Raw genomic sequence first — 6,050 nt, 5'->3', positions numbered from 1 at the left:
ACAGTACATATACATCTAAATACACCTTTACAGTACATATACATGTATATATACATATATTACCCCTAATTTACACTACATGCGTTCCTGCTCCGGTCCGACCTCCGCAGCAAATACGCACCCATTATAATCAATATGAGTGTTTACACTGGCTGCGTACGGCGGCGATCTTGCAAAATTAGAACAGATCCTATTTTTGCCGGACGCCGGAGCTGCGCCAGAGTCAATTTTTAAAGATTCACCAACAGGAAAAGAAACGAGCACAACATCCGTATTTTCAAAATAAGCCACTTTTAGGCTGGATAATTTGTCGGAATAATGTCGAAATTGCAGCTATATTAATAAATATACTGACATATTTCTACACAAATGCTGTCAGAATYTATCGTTCTGTTTGGGAAGCAGATGGAAATGTAGCATGAAGCATATGTGTACACACACGACACACGTGGATTTTATTTTGAAATCAGAAGTTTCAGAAAGACGACAACGAGAGTTTCAACCATATCAATGTTTTCAGCTGTGTTTGYAGTTCGTCTTTCACAGAATTAATTATTTTTTGCTCTGACTTCTACATTTATCACTGAATTTATCACGCAAGCTCCTTCCTCCACACACTGTCGGATCGGAGCGGAGTGGAGCAGACGCTGTATAAATTGAGACACAAACGAACAGCTGCAACCTGCGCAGCGCAGCGCAGTGGAGACGCATGCAGTACAAATCCAGGGTTATGGTTGGGGATAATCGTTTTGTGTTTAATTAATCATCAGAGAAACATTAATTGACTTTTTTTTGGCACTTGACGATTAATACGATTAACGCCAGCAGGCAGAGTCCGCTGCTCCTCTCCACTTCAAATATGATTGAACACTAGAAAAAAGTTATGTGATTTATTTATCTATCAACACAACGTGAACATTTGATGTGCAGCCTGAAGTCTGTAATTTTGACACAATTTGGAACCGATTTTTATGAAGAGCAAATCTTTCCCACTAAACTGGTCATGTGACCAGGACACAAGAGTGGGATTAATTGTCAAATACCCCATTTAATAGTGATTAATATTTATTTTTTTGCTCAAAAAGAAAAAAATTGTTTAGGTTTTCTGGACGGGTTCTTCTCTAATGAAACGTTTCGTCTCTCCTCCAAGAAACTTCTTCAGTCTGAGAGTTTCAGACAAAATTCTGGCTTTTAAGTCCTGCCTCCATGTTACTGATACTCACATAACATGGCTATCGTTGACACCTAATTAACACCTATTGTTAACAGGGGGTGGAGTGATACTGGCAATAGCCGCGCTGTAGGAGGGGGACAACTGAAAACGGAGGCCTCCACCTCTGTTTAATGATGGATGGTCTTTCTTTACAAAAATGGCTTCTTTTACTCCTCTCTCAAACCAACGTTCCTCTCTATCAAGAATGAGAACATCCTCATCTCTGAAAGAGTGACCGCTGGCCTGTAGATGAGTGAAAACTGCAGAGWTCTGGCCATTAGATGTAGCTCGTCTGTGTTGGGACATTCTTTTGAACAGTGGCTGCTTTGTTTCCCCGATGTATAACTGGTCGCAGTCCTCCTGGCACTTAACAGCATATACAACATTGCTCTGTTTGTGCCGGATGAGGATGTTCTCATTCTTGATAGAGAGGAACGTTGGTTTGAGAGAGGAGTAAAGAAGCCATTTTTGTGAAGAAAGACCGTCCATCATTAAACAGAGGTGGAGGCCTCCGTTTTCAGTTGTCCCCCTCCTACAGTGCTGCTATTGCCAGTATCACTCCACCCCCTGTTAACAATAAGTGTTAATTAGGTGTCAACGATAACCATGTGATGTATCAGTCACATGGAGGCAYTGCTTAAAAGCCTGAATTTTGCCTGAAACTCTCAGACTGAAGAAGTCTCTTGGAGYAGAGARGAAACSTTTCATRAYAGAAGAACCCGTCCAGAGGACCTATACAATTTTTTACTTTTTGTTTTTTTACCTGGATTACTGAGATGCATCAGGATTTTTTTTTTTTGCTAATTTTGCCCAACCCTAACATTTATACATGTACATACACGTTTACGTATGCTATATTATATAACTATAAGGGTTAATAAAATCCTATCCAGTGTTTATTTCTCACAGGCTCATTATGCAATATGAGGAACACTTTAAATCTAAGAGCTAGAGCTAAAAATAAATGAACAGGCTCAGATTATTCAATAAAATAAAGCCAGATTTAAAAGTTGCATCATAATGAATCCTCTTCAGAAACAGCTCTCAGTCCTCTGGGACCTTCTACCAGAACACCTGAGCTCACTGCTGGGTTTGGGATGCGGAGGCCCTGGGGCTTTTCTGTTTGCAACAGCTCAGAAATGTTTTAATCACATTTCTGCTCAGAAAGGCACATTAGTGAACGTTTCAGAAGTGCAGGCACTACATCATCGTTTTATACAGCAACTAATTCTCCCTGCAGTTCATCAGCTCGTGTCATTTAGATTTTAATAGAAATGCACCGAGAAGACTTTCTAACAACAACGGAACTCGTTCATCAACTTGAAAACCATTTCACATCTAAACATGTGAATAATTTATTGTGTCTGAAACAAAATCATGTTAGTCTAAGTTAACGTTAATGTTCTGCTTTTATGAGATTTGGATTTGTTTTGTTGAATTTCTTCTTTTCATTGACACACATGTAAGAAAATTTAGTGTTCGTTAACTGAAATCGAGACAAAACCACATAAATATTGAATAGATTAAAATGTGAAGGGAATGGAACCACACAACACCAGAGACCGGAGTGAGCGGAGGTTTAACACTGTTCGTTCAGTCATGTAGCCCACGCTGAATGAAAACCGGAAGTCCCGGTCAATAAATACACGTCTCTTCAGTGCCTGGTACGCCCCCTACAGGCCTACGGCAGCATCACAGACACTCTGAACAGCAATGCTCTCCTAATGTTTTTATTAATGGTTTACCGTGTGTTGTGATGGTGTTTCGGGCATGTATCGAAACTTTTTTAATCAAGATGAAGAAATTTATAGTTATTACAGGTTAGTACTGATGTTAAAAACACAACACTATATTTTTTTAGGTTTTCCTGTTTATAATGTTTACAATGTTTAATCTATTATGTTATGATTGATATATTAGTTACATGTCCGAAGAATATAACAACACATAATCAACCGTTATAATAACAGTAGGTGAGAATTTTGTCTGAATGCCTGTGATTCAGCCGTAGGTCAGCAGGGGGCGAACGCATTGAAGACCTTGTATAAACGGATCAACTTCCTGGTTTGTCAGGAGTGTTGGTTTCCTGTCAGCTCCGGTGACAATAAAKCCTCACTTGGCTCCAGAATTCTGGTGTTGTGTGGTTTTATTCCTTCTACAAATCATTTTATTTAACAGTGGTGGTTTTCGTATTGACTTCAGTCTTTGAATGCGCAATTTCTTACAAAGACATAACAACTGTCAAACAATGGATTATAAAAGTCAATAGTAAAAAAAGGAAAACTATGGAAATGTTGTGCTTTTAAATTCAGTATCTAACATGAATTTCTTCAAATTCCCCCTGTTCACATGACAATTAATCATGTGAACACACATTTACCAGGTATACTGAGTAAAGAGAGTAACATTATTTAGTTAAAGTTACAATGTTAAGATCTTTAAAAGCTTTAATTAGTGTCTATGTTTAACTACACATCTTCTCCTCAGTATAATTTGCTTATAAAATATTTAACTCCAGTCATCASTATCAGCATTGTAACTGTCTTTACATGTGAAAGCCTCACCTAGACCTGAGGAGAGGYGGGCAAAGTCCACGTCAATTCCCGGCAGTTTTCGACAGTTTCCCGTTCTGACAACAAATTCCTGCTAACAGCCCTAAATCTCAAGTTTCACTGCAATTTTCCATGCCAATAACTGCCGAAAATCCCAGTTTTCATGCAGTGAGTGTAAAATAAAAGAGGACAAACACAACTCCCCTGTCTTTGAAGAAGTAATCGAAGCTCAGAAAAGTCAGATTAGGCTCAAATAAATATGCCTGTCACCAACTGGACGGGACTATTAAAAGCTGAGGATGATAAGGACGAAGAATTGTCCTGCTTTAGCTGCTGGATAATATTTTTGCTCTGCGATAAAATTAGAGCTTGTCATTTACTGAAGGCTAAATGTGGACGTGATGTGATTCAACGGGACAGAATGGGCTTTTATGCMGCTCGTCTAAATTTGTCCTCAGAGGTAAATTTGCAATAAAGGTAGCAGGAGGAGATTATTAGCACCACGTTCAGTTTAAACTGTGTTTTTCTGTCAGGAAACGTGTTTGTTTAAATAAAGGAACTGTTTAATTTGAAGTAAATTATTTTACTGTTTTAAAATAAAGATTTTATTAACATTAGAGGTGTGAAATCCTGAAACTATTTTTGCTTCTTCTGTGGGATKAGATTATGAATATTTGTCTATAGTTGGTACTTTTCCCAAATAAGATGAGCTGTTTGCCAAATATGCTGTTTGTTTATTTATTAATTATTAATGTTTTTGTTTTAATTGTTATTTGTTACAATCCGACCATACATCCCCCCCAGGCCCCATCCCTCTTTTAGCCATTTATGTAATCAGTTTGTTCCAGAGATTTATTTTAAATTGCAGAAAGCGGCTTGACTCTGAGGGCTGTCTTCCTAAAAGCATTTAACTTCAGTCASATTTACCATGTTGTCACATAAATATAAGCAGTTCCTCTAACATGCTGCTGAGCTCTTTGTACAGAAACGGTTGCGTGTGGTGCGRATGATGGGAACAGGCCAAAAATATTCACAACATGTTTTAACATGAAAGTCATTTGGACACTTTTCTGTCAAATGTATCCAATGGTTTTTATTTGACTCTACTGGCATTTGACTGCAAATATAGTGACTGTTTTATTTTTACATCTGTTTCGAGAATTTTCTTTGATTATTCTACGTAATCTTTAGAACTGAGGAAAATATTTCAAGCTTTATATCTTTACAAAACCAGGTGATTTGTGCAGATATTAAAAAATTGTATCACTTAATTGTAATGCACTGTTTTAGTACAACAAGAGGATTTGGATGATTACACAACTACAGCGCATTTAATTTAGCGGCAATTTTAATACCGTCTGGATTATGAATCATCTTCCCTTTTTTGTGTTAATGGTTGTCTGAGACATCAGAAAAAAACTGGCACGCAACAAAAGTCCTTTAAAAACATTGACCTCAGACCACCGGTGCATTCTGGGATTATGTTGGACCAAAATAACCAGATAATGCATATTAGAATATCCACACTGAACATAGCAAACACTGTCAGGGAGCATTTGGCTAACAGGAAGTAATCCTGACTCTATGTGAAGGTGACATACAGGCTGTGTCTCWACTCATAGGTTGCAACTGATGTAGACCGTGGTTGACGTTGGCCACYGTCTACGTGGGTCGTAGGCCACTTGTGTCGGCTGTGAAATGAGACGGTCTAGTCTACAGAAAATGTATGCTTCATTACCATGGTGATACATTTTATATCACTTCGGTTGTTTTTTTTTAAGTTATACCTGAACAAAATTCAGTGTTGATAGAAAYACATTACAAATAAATAAACAAAGCATTAATAGTTTGGGTTTAGCTCCAGTATAAGGACTTCTAACTACATTTTATTTAGCATCTCATTGCAACAAAACTTTCTACAGCTAAGTTGCTAAACTTTCATTCTTCTGTCTGTGATAAATTTTTGAACTCTGCCGTAAAAAAAWAAAATAAAAAATCAGCCGTTGTTTTTCTGTTCAATTTGATGGCATAATGAATTCTGGGATACCGTCGGCTGTGTACCTSCGTACCTGGAGAAAACCCACTCCTGTACAGGGAGAACATGTAAACACAACCCAGAAAATTTTTCTAGCAATCTTCTTCCAATATGTTGCTCTACCAACTGTGCAGCCTAATTTTATATTTATTATATTATTTCAATTATTTTATAATATTTGTGAATGTAACCTCCTGAGAACTTACATCTTTATTTGAGAACATTGGTTTTAGACTGGTTGTCCGTATTC

At 37.5% G+C, this 6,050-nt stretch overlaps 1 protein-coding gene across 2 annotated transcripts in view; it reads right to left on the bottom strand.

Moving 5' to 3' along the window:
• The window catches only part of rgs8 (regulator of G protein signaling 8), a gene marked incomplete in the record, with an annotated part of 31,026 nt that overhangs the window by 21,104 nt on the left and 3,872 nt on the right, over nt 1-6,050 (bottom strand).

This window comes from Austrofundulus limnaeus, unplaced genomic scaffold (genome assembly GCF_001266775.1).
Source record: "Austrofundulus limnaeus strain Quisiro unplaced genomic scaffold, Austrofundulus_limnaeus-1.0 Scaffold252, whole genome shotgun sequence".
Classification (NCBI taxonomy): Eukaryota; Metazoa; Chordata; class Actinopteri; order Cyprinodontiformes; family Rivulidae; genus Austrofundulus; species Austrofundulus limnaeus.
Note: the sequence above shows the minus strand (reverse complement) of the source record. Positions and strands in the feature narration are given on the sequence as shown.